This window comes from Acartia tonsa, chromosome 14 (genome assembly GCF_053477335.1).
Source record: "Acartia tonsa isolate MP-2025a chromosome 14, ASM5347733v1, whole genome shotgun sequence".
In the NCBI taxonomy this organism is placed as follows: Eukaryota; Metazoa; Arthropoda; class Copepoda; order Calanoida; family Acartiidae; genus Acartia; species Acartia tonsa.
In genome coordinates this window covers 4,589,606-4,604,744 of record NC_137273.1, presented here as the reverse complement: position 1 = coordinate 4,604,744, position 15,139 = coordinate 4,589,606, and positions in this window count along the sequence as shown.

Here is a 15,139-nt window from a genome sequence, read left to right as displayed (position 1 = left end):
AGACGGACAGACGGACAGACGGACAGACGGACAGACGGACAGACGGATAGACAGACAGACAGACAAACATCTAGCTACTTTGTATTATATATATGTACATATACATACATACATAAAACACCATGTGAAGGTTTATACACACAATAAACTTAATATCTAAAAAGTACAAAATATACACTTAAGACATATCCGCGCATGACATGATAAATTTTAAATGTATTACAAAGTGGTAAATAGACAAAATAAAGAGTGATCATACTTTCAGGAATCAAAAGGGAAAAGACAATGACCAATAAAATGATGTACATCCCTAATGATAATACACAAAATTACCCCTTTTGTAGATTAAAATTAGTGGTGGAAACGTTTGAACACTCAACTTGATTAACCAACCAATAAAAAATTACTAAGGTATTCAAAGTTGTTAAGCCAGCGAATACTTGAATGCTCTGTCATACTTTACTAAATATTTAATAAGATTAAATTGTTTAACACTCTTCAACTGTCGAATTCATATTTTGCTCTCTTTATTTGTACTTAGCCAATTCGCCACGGAGATGGGGATTTTTTTCTAGGTGCAATTTAATTCTTACTTAAAGTTTTAAAAATTTCTTTTCAAAATAATTTTTCTATTATCCGTATGTTCAGAGCTGGATCTTTAAATCATTTTAGTGGTGAGCCAGAGCGGGGATTAGCCAACTTTCCATCAATGAGAACACAGCATTTTATTAAATGCCGCGCTGTGATTGGCTGAAATTCGGCTCACCCCGATCTGGCTAACCCCTAAAATGATTTAAAGATCCAGCTCAGAACTTCAAATCAGTGACAAGGAACCAGGTTCTGACAAAAATTATAAGTAGAACTTTTCCAACAACCCTCTTTCTTCTTCCCCCCCCCCTTCTAACCCCCTTCCTTTAGTTATAGTGTGGTAGGCGGCTTACAGACAAGCCTTTCGTAGAGTATGCTACGCTTCGGCTTATCAAATCACAACCTAGCGCTAATCCCAGCTTATCACCATTCCACCCGGCCCCCTCTGGGCCTTGCCTACACCTCAAAAGCAGCGGTCAAATTGGACACCACTGATAGTGGGAGGGGCGCGGCCCCTCTCACCCCCAAGTCCCTAGTCACCTACCTTTTGCCAGGAGATGTCTACCTTCCCCCTTGCTGAAGCCTACCCCTCTACTGTTCACCGGAATGGGGCTCCGCCCCCATCTCCCCGCACCCCTTTTCTACCCAACCTATTTATCATCTATTGTGTATATAAATTAGTAACCCTATTATAAATGTATTCAGTTTAAAATATATCTCTTTAGCAGTAACTACTTTTAGTTATTTATTGATAGAATCTTTAAGGCTAGGGGCTTGTTTGAATCGAACTCGCGTTGTAGGGTTGAAACGCTTCACCCTACCACAATAGCACAAAACAAGTTATACAAATATTCAAATTTTCAGTAATTTCAAATGGAATTACTTTGCTGAATGACTGCCCCTGCTTGCAATAAAGAGGTATATCTAAATTCTGAGATGATCTGCATGACAGTGCACTTTTTTTGCACAATTAATTTTTCATATTCTATCTCTTATTTTATTATCTCTTTTAATCCCTCTATTTCTCTCTTTTTTTCCATTTCTCTCGCTCTTTCTTCTCATTTTCTTTTTTCCCCTGTTTTCCCTTTCATCTTTATTCTTTCTTTTTCATTTCAGTTTCTCTCTGTCTTATTCTTGCTCTCTTTCTCTCTCTGTTTTCTCTCTCTCTCTCTCTCTCTCTCTCTCTCTCTCTCTCTCTCTCTCTCTCTCTCTCTCTCTCTCTCTCTCTCTCTCTCTCTCTCTCTCTCTCTCTCTCTCTCTCTCTCTCTCTCTCTCCCTTTCTCTCTCTCTCTCTCTCTCTCTCTATCTATCTCCCTCTCTCTCTCTCTTCCATTTAAGTTACTCTCTGTCTTATTCTTGCTCTCTTTCTCTCTCTGTTTCTCTCTCTCTCTCTCTCTCCCTCTCTCTCTCTCTCTCTTCTTGACTAAAATTAAAAATTCTATTGGCTGCGACCGAAGCATGTACATGCTTTGTATTTGAAGTGGGAGGAATTCTGCAAAATAAAAGCTTAAAACTATCCCAAGATTTATATATTAAAATTAAATATCCTAAACCCTATGTGAAGCATTCCTAAAATAGATATGTCAAATGGTTCAGTGGTTAAAGAGATCTCAACGAAAAAAAACATAATTAGAATTAAAATTAATTGTAAAAACTTGGTATGTTAAACACTTTGTTAAAATCAAGTTGGTACAAAATATGAACTAATCATGAAGGAAAGAGACATTGGACTGTAAACTTAACCATTACCCAAAGTTTATAAAAGGGCTCATTGATTGGCCTGACTTTGGTTACTTTTGATTAAATCTTGATTATGTTGTTCAGACTTCAGATTTTACTATCTATTATGCAAAACTAAAACAAATAAACTGTTGTAGAGATCTATTATAACATTAATATTATAGCAGTTTTCTGAAAAACAAATATATCCTGTTATTCAAGCTAAACTAAGCATTACATAAGTGTACGGTATGATATCCATTCAGTGTTTTTTACTTTTATGGATGGATAAATATAAATAAAATAACAATAAAGACAATTATCCTATAATATAAAGTAATTGTAACGATTAGGTTCTCCATTTAAAGGGAGCTTCACATAGGTCTTGGGATGGTTCTAGGCTACTTAATGATTTCGAGTATATCAGCGGAATTTTAAAGGGCATTTTTCTCCACTTCTAATGCAAAAATTCTATTATTTTAGAATAACTTATGAATATATGTACTTAATTACTTATCCTCAGCTGCGTTACTAGAAAGAAATATTCGTATATTCTCATCTATTATTATTATTGAGAACAACTATTCCAGTCTTTGGATGCATACTGTGAAGATATTTTTGGCTCATTACACCTTTCTCTTATGCACCCTTGATACATATTAATAGACTGGTCCAAAATAATTTTTATTTCTGTTGTAGACACATTACGTGCATACCTGACACATATTAATAGCATGGTCCAAAATAATTTTTATTTCTGTTATACACACATAACATGCATGCATACCTGACACATATTATTAGACTGGTCCAAAATAATTGAAGCAACTTATAGTGTCTGAAAAAAAGTGGACAAATATTACATCGAATGACATCACATTTGAAGGAAATGTAACGCTAATAATAACGCTTTATCCCAAAAAGGATGACAACATCCATAAGTAGTGAAGCTTAAAACGTATGGATATGAACATACAGAAAAAATCAACTATGGAGCAGTGTAATACAAAATAAACATTAAAATAAAATAAATCACAAAACCTTTAATTATTTATAATGTGAAAATCTAGGAATCGATCTAGCACCACAACAAATAAGTAAATCTTAGAGAAACTTTGTGAAAATATGTAAAATGTGAACTTATTTAATCCCTGAAAATTTCAGCCGTCTATCTGGACTACAAGTTGGATAAATCCTGGAACACTAAAAAAACTAGGAATAGATCTAGCACTCCAATAAATTAGCAAATCTCAATGAAGTAATAGAAGTATTCAGAATTTAAACTTATTTAAAGTTTAAAACCTGAAAATTTCAGGCGTCTATCTTGAAAAGGAGCCAAGAAAATCACGTTTCCTCCAAAACATTCCAGACAGACTTACGGACATATGGACGGACAAACGGACATTTCAAATTATAGAGTACCTCCGCTCCTATAAATACCACTCATTATGCAAACAAAATGATAATTAACTTTCCTTTTGTATCAAAAACTGTACACTTTCTAACAAATAATATGGCCTGATTCTTCCTTAACTGTTTTCCTTTTGGCTGATTCAGAGAGTATGTATCTAGATTACATCTGACAACTAATGTATGAATGTTTTGATGCTAAAATTTGTATCTTCCCAAAAACAGGTTTTCAGCAATTATAGTGAAATAGGCCTAAAAATTAATTCGCTTGTTGTTGTACCTGGTTAAAAATGCTGGAATTTAAAGTGATAAGACAATAGCCGATAAATTGATGTACAACCCAAATATGACACAAAAAATTACCCCTTCTCTAGATTAATGTTAGTGGTTGAAACATTTAAACACTCAATTTGATAAACCAATAAAATAAAATTTAGTAAAAGTACGCAAAGTTGGTAAGCCAATCAATAAGAAAATGTTATTATAAAACTTTGGGGACTAGTGTGATAAACAGCCAATTGTCCCCTTTCTCTCTGTCCAAAATGCCTTTTTTATTGTTATATTTTGTTATGCACCTCTAAATAAAAATGTATTTTGGGACAGGCTAATATAAATATTTGTGAATCAATATGTTATTTACATATTATACAATCCCAAAATGTCAGAACAATAAACATATTGGTATTGTTTTTTAGTTGAATTCTAATTGTCGATTCATTACAAGTGATTATTGAAGGGAGGGGGAGAATATTTGACTGTAAATTCCACTTGTACACTAAGTTTTATTACAAAGTTATGTTTAAAACGTTGGGTACTTTTTAGAATTTGAATGGGCTGGTTCCATAGATGAGCTCAACCAATAATTTTAATCTATTGAAGGCGTGATTTGGAAATATTTAAAAATAATAATAAACAATTAGAATTCAGAATAACACAAACAATTTAATTTTGATTCTTTGCGCCGGCTAAACTTTATAGGCCGTTGGCCACAGTCAGCTGCGGCTGTTTTCAAATTGGGACAGACGGCTCCAATTGTAGCTATGATAGCTATGACTGCGACTGGCTAGTCCTGATAAAAATAAAATAAAATGTTGAAAATGTGATCAATCTTTCATGTTGAAGAAATAATAAATCTATGCTTTTAAGTTTATCACAAAAACTTTGATACATTACATATCCTACACATCTATATAACTTTTAAATATTCCATCCATCTATTTATTTGATTTTAATTATTTATTCTCTTATTGATCTACTCATTTATCATTCTACATTTCAAATACGTCCCTAGAGGCACTTATGAGAGAAAAGGGGGGGGGGGGGCGGGTGAGTCAACTTCACAAATTTTTTTATGTGAGTTGGGGGGGGGGGGGGGGCAGGTTTTGTAGGTTAGATTTCTCTTGGGAGGTTGGTGGTACTCTTCCCAAAATAATTGAAAACATTTGCAGGGCATTGCAAAAGGGGAACCATTTCGGTTAGCTAGATCCTTGGCTTTCAGTACAAACAGTCAGAATTACAGACATCCTGTTACTTTTATAAAAGGATACATAATCTATCTTTGAAAAACAATATAAAGTTGGATGATATTTACACGATTCTTCCAGGGTCAAAGCCCCCTTAGGCTGCGGCCGAAAATAAATTTGTTAAAGCATCTGAACAAAAAGAAAATTTTAAATGATGAAGAGAAGAAAAAAATTTGACAAATTACATACGTCAATTTTTCACCAACATCATTCAATCTAATTCAAGTGAGGATGGTTGATTGAGAAAAGAGATTTTTAGTATTTCCTTTTTAGTAGCGAAACTGCTCTATTATACACTTAGTTTGTCTGTCAATCCGTCTGAAATGCTATGGAGGAAAGGAAATTTGCTAAGTTGCTATGAAAGCGAGACATATGTCTTTTTTTTGTCAATTTTCTCATCATTATCGGACATATATGAGTTTATAACATTTATTGCAAACCGAATACTTTGAAGCAGCTTTTTAGCCGCTTTCATTTGTTTACTGATTTTTACATGTCTTTAGTGGTTTTGGCATAGTGAGAGAGTTTTATATTAACGTTTCCTTATTCGTTGGCTCAACAACTTTGGAGACAAATTTTTATCTGTTGGTTTTTTGAGTTGTGTGTTCAAACGCTTCAACCAATAATTTTAATCTACAGAAGGGGTAATTTTGTGTGTCATAATTGGGGATGCACATCAATTAATCAGCCATTGTCTTATCCCTTTAGATCCCTCAGTTTGAAGATATTAATTCTAGAGAATATCTAAGTACAAACAGCCTAATGTCTATGGTTAGTTTCATGTTTAAATAGAGCTTGGACAGTGACAAGTTTTTAAAAAAATATAAGGAAGACAACATCCATAAAAACGAAGCTATGAAATGGTTGGACAAACGAACATTAACACTTGTAGAGTGTCAGAACTCATTAATCAGTACATAAAAGTCGAAAAAATTGTAAGTAAATTCTTAGAACTTGATTATAGAGATGCTTCGCTTATAACTTTGTACTTTGTTGTCCTAGGAATTGGTATTCCAAAGATCAGACCAATCGGATGATAATATCACATACAAATTTGTTTGTAAAATTTTTTAAAAATCAACATGTTTAATATGGACGTACGGACATTGGTCAATCCTGCAGGGCCATATCAAATGAATTAAGGGAGAAAGGGGACTTTGATCTGTAATTTACAAATTAACAAGATAACCATGTTATTCGTTGGCTCAAAAACTTTTATAGAATTTTGTTTGGTTGGTTCCAAACAATAGTAGGAATTTATAAAAGGGATAATTTGTTTCTCATTGATGGGGTTGTATATCAATTCATCGTCGATTGTCTTATTCCTTAAGATCCATGCAGGGGTGGAAATAGTTTTTTATCGCATCGTATTTTAAACAGCTTTCCACGGATATAGAATGTACTATTATAAGATTAAAACCAGTTTTTTTAGCCCCAAGGTGCCGAAGGCATGGGCTAAAACAATGGTTTTAATCTTATGATTGTACATTTCTATATTCGTAGAAAACTGGATATAATACAATGCTTGACATAGTTTTTTCGTATGGATGAGAACCGGATTCGAATGAATACGAGAAAAAATATTAATAATCTTTATCCTTCTCCTTTTGAGAGAGAAAGCAGATTTGAAGTTTTAAAACAAAGAACAAAGGATTGTTGGATTCATAACCAGGGAAAAGGGATGTGGGAATTTAAGTAGGCGTTTTCACTTCCAGTGCCTTGTTGAGCATAAAAAAGCCCACTCCCCTTTAGATTTTAAATTAGAGGGCAAGGGGTAGGGGTAGTTTTTTAATTAGTGTTTTTTTTATTAATTTATGTCAGATTATGTTAGGTTAGGTTATATTAGGTACTGAGTAGTCTGTAGGTTTAGAGCACCGCAGGTATAACCCATTCCGGGTCTGGCATCCCTCATTTTCAATAAAATAAATAAAGAGAAAGGGATTCATTGATCGACAGGCACTTTAAGAGAAATGTATGATTATGCATTTCAAACTTTTAAAATGTGGGAGGAAGGCTAATTTCAAATCAAATGACATATCCCTGTGTTCCTCATTAATAAAAGGATTCACAGATTAAGGGATATTTGATTTTAGTAAGCTAGCAAGGTCTCACACTGGCAATAAGGCAAGCTGGTAAGATAAAGCACAAATGTAACAAGAGTAGAACTATGTAAAGGTCATCAATCTTAAAAGCTATATGTAAAATTTGTTACAGCAAATAGTGATTTTCTATAAAAAAAAACTGACACCCTTTTTTAAAACAACGCCTAAACTGTGTACTTATTCAGGTATTTGCTTTTTCCTAACATAAACTTCAAAATTACTTAAGTAATCTAAGAATGTCTTAAACATTAGATAACATTTTCTGCAAGATTTGGGGTCATTGAAGAATAAGAAATGTAAATGACTAGAGTATACATTAATACTTAAAAATTTTCTTGATACCTTTTCCGTGGATTAAATAAATGGATGATGCAAACAGTCATATATGTATGTTGAAAGGGAGAACAATTTGAAAGACAAGAATGAGAGAATGGAAAGTAAGATAATCAAACCCCATAATGTATTTTCTCGTATTAATTCGAATCAGGGATAGGAACCGGTTCTCATCCATACGAAAAAACTATGTCTAGCATCGTATTATATCCAGCTTTCTACGAATATAAAAATGTACAATCATAAGACTAAAACCAGTTTTTTTAGCCCGTGCCTTCTTCACCTCAGGGCTAAAAAACTGGTTTTAATCTTATAATTGTACATTCTATATCCGCGGAAAGCTGTTTATAATACGATGCGAGAAATAACTATTCTTAACTAACCTTCCCATGAAAATATACAATACTTTCTTCTTATTCTATAGATTTTTTTTGTCTGAATCTCAAGATCTCAAGAATTACTGAACTTATTTGGGTTCTATTTTTTAGGCAAGCTTTATATAGATCTAGAAATGGTTTTAAGCTAGTTTTCAAATTTAAGTCTTTGAGCGGGTTTAAGATATTTATTTATCTTAGCCCTTTCTGCCCCCTTGAATACAGAGTCCCTAGATGCTAGGGGCATATTCGCTACTTATATTTAAAAGTACTATGTGTTAAGTGTTAACATTGAAGAGGCAAATTCATTAAACTTGAAGCAATTAGATAGATTTTTCATCCATTATCCTGGCCTTACCAACTTCGAGAAGATTACAAGGACAATTAGATTCACAATGGCATGGTAAACTAAACAGAAATGATATTTTCATTTTTCATAATTGTAACTAGTGACTGTGCGTCCAAGCATCTAAGGGCTCTGTATTACACTTGGGTATAAAATGACCTTAAACCATCCCAAGACTTAACTATTTAAATAAAATAGCCGCAAATTATTCAAGGAACTATATGAAGCTTCCCTAAAATTAAGAACTAAAATAAAAAAAAAAACTTTCTACTTTATATTTTAGGATAAAATATTATACTGAGCTGGATCTTGAAATCATTTTAGTGTTGAGCCAGATCGGGGTGAGCCGAATTGCAGCCAATCACAGCGCGGTTTTTCATAAAATGCTGTGCTCTCATTGGTGAAGTTGAATCACCCCGATCTGGCTCACCACTAAAATGATTTAAAGATCCAGCTTAGATAAAAGTAATTTTTTATTTGTATGAATAAGATTGTGGCCAGACAAATTCATATAGTAATATCAGAATGTAGTATATGGTCTTGTTAAAAATGGAAGGGTGGTTAGGGTTAGGTTTAATTTGATTCAACAACTAAGAAAAACTAACACATTCCCGTTACTAAAAAAAATTAGGCAAAGCCTTTTGAGACTAGGCTTACAAAAGGATTGCTTATGTCAAATGATATCCATTTGCGGTTTGAATTGAACTTTAGTTTGGAAGGCTAAAATAACAGAAACCAATTTAACTTGAACTAGTTTTGAAATTCTTTCATTTTATCTTCAAAAAGATAATATACATAAAATTTGTAAAAAATAGATTTTGCAATCTTTAATTGAATAGAGGCAAAGCTATTAATTCAAAAAAAAAGTTTTTTAATGGATCTTATGATATAAAGTGGTAATGTTTTTTGTTTGTCCGTTAAAGTCTTGCTAACAACTCAACTGATTAAGCTTTTTTTTAGGGAAGATTTATACAAATAGTTTATCATTTTTAAGTCTTGGTTTTTAGCTATTTTTCGGCATTGTTGCTGTTATTTTCGCAGTAAAGTAATTTCAAACATGAAAGAATAAAGGGGAGCATTTTTTCCTTTTTGTCCAGACAGCGAAATCATTCAGACAACCAACCCTTTAATTGCACCAACTTTGTTTTGTCTTGAAGTCTTATCTATGCAATTGCGTGTAGTATATGGGCCAAGGCATTTCACCTAATTCTACAATTTTCCAGACTTTAAGTGAATGTAACTTGATTTTGATATAAGACCATCTATATTCAATGGATTCCAATTTATCTGAGATTATCTTCTCATTTTTTAGATTTTTTCTTTATAATATAATAATGTTTTCATCTATCAATCCAAAGTTTGAAAAACATGTTGGCTCCTTCTCATGATGATTCCTGTTACCGCTAGATACAAATTATAAAGCGTAGCAACTTTGTGATAAATATCTGAAAGTCCCTGATCATTAAAAAATGTTTCAGTTGATTATTATATTTAATATTAATTTTAGTAATATTGATTAATCAAATGAGGAGTTTTATATAAGATAGATTAAGCAAGACAAGTATCAAATAGTAAATTTATCAAAGTCTTAATTTTTAATAGTTATTTCTTTCATCGTATTATAAACAGCTTTCCTCGGATATACAATGTACAATCATAAGATTAACACCAGTTTTTTTTAGCCCCGAGGTGCCGAAGAACTCCGCCTATTTTTAACATTATTCTTTAATTTTTTTCATACATGATATTTCTAAACTTTATATTTTTATGCCCCCCCCCCCATCGGTTTTACAACAAACTCCACCCATTTTTGGCATAGATTTTGATCTTCATATATTATATTTTCTTTATCTTTATATTAAACCCTTCGGTCATAAAATTTATAGAAACGGCCCTGCAGGGCTACCCTATACAAAATGAAATATCAACAATAGCAAAAAAAAATAGGTGGTCTTTTATTTAGGATTATTCGGCTACTTTGGCCAAAATAAACTATTTTCATTTAATTTTAGTGAAATAAAACTTTTAAAACTATCTTTCAATAAAATTGTTATCTCCAAATTAACTAGTTGTATTGTGGTATCCGCCTAGGATAAATGGCAGACACCCGAGTTCAAATGACTACGGCAGTGTGAACAGACGTGGACACCTATACTATAGAGAAGCTACGCTTCTCTAGCAATCACTAAATAATAAACAGGATCTATTCAGTTGTTCCTTTATTGAAGGTCTAAGGATTACTAAAGTTATATACAACAAACAATAGCTACACAGATAGGAATAAATAATCATAAATAAAAGCAATATAATACATATACAATAGTCAGTTTGGGCAATAATGATCCCCCATCCCTGAAAAGGGTGGGGGGAATTAACAATACAGCTTAACCATAATAAGGCTGTCAGAATCAATCATTAATTTTAGGCATAGGGAGGGGGTCGGCAGACCCCTTCCCCAGGACTCGGGGGAGGGCCTTTGGCCCTTCCCCGAACCCCGGTCAGGGTTGCCATAGGCATGGCTCACGGTTGCCGAATACCACAACTCTCCCCTCGGAAGGCTGGGAGGGGGTCTCCCTGCCAGACTTCCGACAGTGGTTGAGGCCTTCGGCCCGCTCCTTAGGGCTAAGATGTATATACAAACGATAATGATTCAATGGAATCCTAGTGGTGATTTTCAGGGCTGATGGGCTCCCAACGTGGGATAGAAGGTAGAGGCTGGCTTTGGTTGGACACGTAGCTCGGCGCCAGCAGGTGTCAGGTTGGCGTGGGGCACAGCCGCCGCGGGGCCGGTCAGTAACGGGGCATTCTGGTTGTTGTTGGCAGCGGCTGGGGCACTGGCTGCCAAGTTGACCGTCTGAGCGACAGCCTGGCCTCCCGAGGGGCCGCGGGGCTTTCCAGAGGGTGGTCCAGGCCTGCCTGGGCGGTCATGCCCGCTATCGGCTGATTGCATGGACACCATTTCCTCGGCTGCTTCCCGGCCGATAGGAATGGCATCCCAGTCTACTGAAAAGTCCCGGGACTTGGCATGGGTGAGTCGGGCTCTGGCCAAGGCCTTCCTGTACAAGGTTGGATGGTACAGGAACACTTGTGACATCGCATTCATGGCGGCCCGTACACCTCCTTGTGCGGCTGCCAGGGAAATGATGGTTACATCCCCCAGCAGTTTGAGGATCAACAACAGCAAACACAGTATGGCTGCGCCATCTCCCCACTCGTGAATAGCTTGTCTGAACCCAGTCCAGACATCCAGGGCGGCCTCTCCTTCATCCGCCAGTCGGTCAATATTGTAGGACACGATCCCATGGTCTCCGGTGGCCGAACAGCTACCTTGCTGAACGCATGAGCCATAAGACAGGCCGGTCAGCATGGCGGCTTTATACGCTGGGAACGCTAGCAGCTGCTGCCAGTCGTTCAGCTCAGCCTGCGAATACAAGCCTCCCGAACTAAAGTCATCCAAGGGTTCTGTCAGCAGCTGCTTGGGCGTATCCAGCGGGGGTGGCCTCTTCTTAGGTGCGGGGGTTAGCTCTATCCAGCCTTCCTCCGCGTGCACAGTCAGGGGGTAGGTGGAGGAGCAAGGAATCTTGGTGGCGTGGCCGCTATACACCCTTGTCACGGCGTCTACGAATCCTGTGGGTTCCACTGGTACTTTATCCCAACATTCATGGCTCTCACGGACAACATATTTGTTGCGTTGGCAGGTAAGCTGGAGCAGGACATCTCCCCTCAGCACAGAGAACGTGCTCCCCTGGACACGCACCGGGTGAGCCGGGTCTAGTTGCTGGAGCTTCCAGCAATTGGCCGCTACTTCTTCTGCCGCTGTGCTTTTCATGCGTGTCTCCAGGGTAAATCCAATGTAGCCTGCATGTATCTGGGCCTGCAGGGGGACATCCACATCCCTGGCCGATACTCTGGGCAGCGCTGCCGCGGCCGGGTCAGCTGCCACGAACAATGCTGGGTGGTTGGTGGCATGGGCCTCAAAGTCGCAGTTCACTATTGAGGTGGGGGTGGTCATGTTGATGAAGAACTGGGCTTGATGGTCAACCAGGAACGCATCCATCACTAGGCTAGGCTGGAGGCTGCGGATCAGCCTCAAGGGGCAATCTCTCCCCAGGTGGTCCCACACGTAGGTGGCTTCCCCTGTAATGCAAGACAGCTCAGAATGGGGACATTCTAGGGTCAGGTGGTCAGATTGGGACTCCACCCGTCCATCCTCTACTACGTAGGTCTCTTCCTTGACCAGCAGCCGTCGTTCCTGGAGCACTAATTCATTGCGGTACAGCTGGCCCTCGAAATGGACGTCCTCCCCTTCACAACCCACCCCCTCGGGGCTGTTGACCAAGGCGCCCACCATGTCGAGGGTGAAGAACAGGGGATGGTTCAGCTGGAACGTCAGTGGCTGGGTCTTGCCTGGCAGCGTGTAGACTCGGTTCCTGGCCAGGTCTCGGCACGTTTCTGGATCAATCTTGGTTGGCCTCATGAGGGTGGGGACCGAGGTCACCTTGAGGTGACCCCATACCCCACACCTAAATGTCCACTGGGACACGGTGAGCTGACAACTATATCCTGTTGTTTCCCTAATCTTGACTTGCTGCAGGACATGTACCTCGTGGCCCAGGGGCACCTCCTGGTGTAGCGGTTCCGTGCTACACATCTTCTCCTTGTTGTAGGCTGTGACGTGGGTGGGGTTGGCGCAGTCCCACCCTACCAGGACGTAGCTAGTTGTAGGCCACACGGCTGCGAGCAGTAGTCCCCACAGAACCAGCCACCAGTGTGAGAAGCTACCAGACAGCCATCTACCTCGCACACGCGGCTGGGGATCTTTGGCTCGGGCCACGGCTGCTTCTTGGGGCTGGACACGGCTGGGTTGCTCCTGGCTAGATACAAATTTCCATTGAGCGTTATCTTTGGGTGCCCGGGGCATCCCGATACCCTCCCCAATGACAGACTGACAGGCGACTGGCGCCTGCCTGGGTGTCGGCTCCCCTAGCCCCAAGGGGTCCCTTCCCTTGTCCATGGCATGCCCAGTGGCATGGGGCTGAAGTGCGTGTGGCACAGGCTCGCCCTGAATTACGTCCCTCCCCTGCCCTAGGAACTCAGGTGCATGTGGCACAGGCAAGTCCTTATATCCCCAAATTTCAATCTCCCCAGCCTCTGGTGCAGGAGGCACAGGCAAGGTTGGGGGGTTACAATAATTTGGATACAATACATTTGTCAAATTTAACTTATCCTGGCTCGACTGGAAGTGATGGGCAGCTGGGTTCCCTCGGCTGGCAGTGGGCGCTGGATGGTGTATGGCTGGGCTCTCCCTACGGGCTGGTGGCGCTGGCTGACTGGGGGTGACGGGTGTCACCCCTTCCTCTGGGACTGCTGGCTTGTTCCAGGATCCAGGTATCTCGGTGGCGGCGACGGTTGTCGCCCCAGGCACCAGGGTGGGGGCGCTGGATAGCACCCCCCAGTCATCGCAGGTGGCGGCGCCGGGTGGCGCCCCATACATCGACTCTGATGCGCTGGCTAGCGCCTCCTGCCTCTCTCGTTCAACGGCCGCCAGGGCCTCTCCGTACACCGTCTCAGTGACGCTGGGTAGCGCCCCTCCACTCTTGCTGGGTAGGCTCGGTCGGGCAGGCCCCATCATGTTTAGGCTGAAGGGCTGGGGCCTCAGGACTTCTGGCTCGGCGATGTTGTTGGGCTGCACAAACTCCGGCCCCAGGTGGTTGAGGCTGAAGCCCAGGCCAACCCGGTTGGGTTCAGCCGCTCCTCCCAGTACGTTGATTCTAGCTGGGACGGTTCCAAACTGCGGCATTCCGTCGGCTCGGCCCGCTGCGTTGGGGGCGGCTGCTTGCTGCGGTGTTGCTGGGGGCGTGCTCCCTTCCATGTTGGCTACTCTGTGGGGCTTTCCTGGGGGAGCGCCCTTGTCTGCAGTGCGCCTCCGGCCGGCTACCTGGTCCCAGTCGGCTCTGCACTCGGCCGCCGTATGGCCGGCATAGTGGCAACGGTCGCACTTGGCAGGACGGTCACGGCGTGGCTGGGTGCGTCTCTCTTCTAGGCTGACTTCCATAGGCGTCGGACAGTCTCGGGCTCGGTGGCCTTTCCCTTGGCAGCGGAAACAGCGGCCTGAAGTCTTGTCATCTGGGGCGACCTTCCCCATCTGGTGGAGACCCGGAGCCAAGGCGCCAATCTCCATTGGCTCCGACTCGTCGTAGTGGGGCAACTGGACGCTGGCGGATCCCGTAAGCTCGTCGGTGGCGTCCACTAGGCACACACCCTCCTTCAGCTGCTTGGTAATCATTGTGACGGTGAACATGGCTCGCCTCGTGTACTCAGGTACCGAGGCGATCTCATGACTCATCATTTCACGTTTCACATTAGCGTTACGAATGCCACGATTTAATTCGTCTATCAACAATTCAAGGTCCTCATGGCTGTAGGCCTCCCTATACAAGGCACACTTTGTGGATATGTATGCTTGTATAGGTTCTGTCGAGTGTTGCCTGTAATCCCTGAAGGCTTGCTTCAAAGTCTGGGATTCAAAGGCTGGACGAAATAACATTTCACACTCGGCCTTGACTTGTTTGTATGTCAAGGCTTGGCCTGCCTCGCCAAACAGATGAGAGGCCATCTCCGCCGCTTGCCCCACCAGTGACAGTAAAAGGGCGTTGCGGCGGTTTAGTGTGTCATGGGGAGGCACGCGGTAAGCCGCCCATGACATCTCGAGTCTGCGGATGTGGGAACTCCAGGATTGCTTGG